Here is a 2,171-nt window from a genome sequence, read left to right as displayed (position 1 = left end):
CTATGGTTATAACACGTGTTTGCAGCGTTGAGCAATGCAGTGCTGAAATTTGCGTGCTCACGAATCCTCTCATTATAAGACACGAATTGTAGACATTATCAAAGGTTCATTATGCATATATTTATTGTGTTATACCAGAGATTTGTGAGATTGCGATGAACTGAACTTTTAGAGATTATAAATGCAGCGCTCTTTGCTGGCATTCTGCCATGCCAAACCATGCACGCAGCAGCCGCTTGCTTTAGTTAAAAATAACAGTGTTCTGTGAATGTAGATGCTTTAATAACAAATATTTATCGGGAGCGTGTATGCTTGGATTTCATAAATTTCATGGAAAAAAAAGTAACTTAACTAGTAATGTAACTAATTACTAATTACTTTTGAAATAAAGTAATCAGAACAGTAACGTGATTACTTTTAAAAGGAGTAATCAGTAATCAGTAATTTGATTACATTTTCAGAGTAACTTGCCCAACACTGCTTATTTCTCAACGACTCAAACGAATCGTTCATCTTTCCAAACCCTCCTTTGCTGAGACTACTCTGCTCTGATTGGTCCGATGACCCAATCTGTTGTGATTGGTCTACTGCAGGGCTGCCCAAACTCGGTCCTGGAGGGTCGGTGTCCTGCAGAGTTTAGCTCCAACTTGCCTCAACACACCTGCCTTTAAGTTTCTAGTATGCCTAGTAAGAGCTTGATTAGCTGGTTCAGGTGTGTTTAATTGGGGTTGGAGCTAAACTCTTCAGGACCCCAGCCCTCCAGGACCGAGTTTGGACACCCCTGGTCTACTGCATACAGTGGATGTTGGAAACGGAACGCCCATCACCATTACTGGATTACGGCTTATCAATAAGACGAAAACACGATTGATCAATAACAAGATCAGATAAGATCAATAACACGCTCTGGCTCAACCAATAATGAGAGTCTATAGGGGCAGGACTACCTGTTTTTGAGGACAATGAAGGATGAGGATTGTTAGATTTTTCATTGTCTGAATCTTTTTCACGACATTGATGGGCAGAAATCCAATTTGTAGTCAGTGATGTGTGAAGTACCAATGAACATTCTCTGTGAGTACACCTTTTGCCATGCAACAAAAGGGAAATCAACCTTTGTCTGTGGTCTTCTACGTCATTTTGTCATTACCAGGAATCTATTATACTTTTTGGCAGCATTTGTTCAGACTTTCTCTTCCTTCACATTCTCTTAGCTAACTGCTTTAACCTAATGGCTTTGATTAGTGCCACACTTCTGTCCGTCCAATTACTTTTCCTCCAGCCCTCTCACTCTTTAGCTGATTTGTGACCCATTTAATCTGTGCTTCCTGTCTTCTGTCACTGGTTAGCGGTCAAACACAACAGTGGAGGTGAAGAATATAATTTCTCACCCGATTACCTTTGTTAATAACACATGGGGCATGTAATGGGGGAGGTGATGTTTATTATAAGATAACAACAAGAAAGGTACATTAATTAAGAACAACAACAACCAGTATTCGTTATTCTGTTGTTGTAGCTCTCAGCCAATAAAAATGTGGTTTCACTTGAGGAGACAGCAGATGTTTTTTCCATGTGTTTAATTAATAGGAATGCTGAAATTGAACCTTGGCTATACGTTTTAACAGTGCAGTTTAGTAGCAAAGCTCCTCTGGATATGTACTGTGTATCTTAATCAAATCTTTACCTACAGACAGTGTTCACTTCATGAATGGTATTGTGGGATCTATCCCTAATCCAGTCTACTAATTTGTCAGCCTCCCCTGTCAAAATGTCAATGTCAATGGACTCACAGAGATAGAGTATTTTTTTTAAAAGCCTCCATTTGTGTTTCACAGAAGAAAGAAAGTCAAATAGACCTGCAAATGCATGGGGCTTATTTTTTGGGTGGAGTATCTCATTTAGGTACCGCTTTAGTATCTTTCGGTTACACGTTCTAACAGTCAGGGACGTGCACAGACATTTTGAGGGGCAGGGGCTCAAGTGGAAAAAAGGGCACTTCTCATATTTATTAATTTTTTTTCTAAACAAAACGTTATAAATATATTAGGGGTATGCGATATTGACAAAAAATATATCTCAATATTTTCTGGGATTTTATTGTTAACGATAATTAGATGATATTTTGCTGAGTGTGTTATTGTGCTGATATCTTAAGGACTACTGTGGAG

This window comes from Sinocyclocheilus anshuiensis, unplaced genomic scaffold (assembly GCF_001515605.1).
Source record: "Sinocyclocheilus anshuiensis isolate Anshui unplaced genomic scaffold, SAMN03320099.WGS_v1.1 scaffold29, whole genome shotgun sequence".
Classification (NCBI taxonomy): Eukaryota; Metazoa; Chordata; class Actinopteri; order Cypriniformes; family Cyprinidae; genus Sinocyclocheilus; species Sinocyclocheilus anshuiensis.
The sequence above is the reverse complement of the archived record's forward strand: the minus strand, read 5'-3'. Positions refer to the sequence as shown.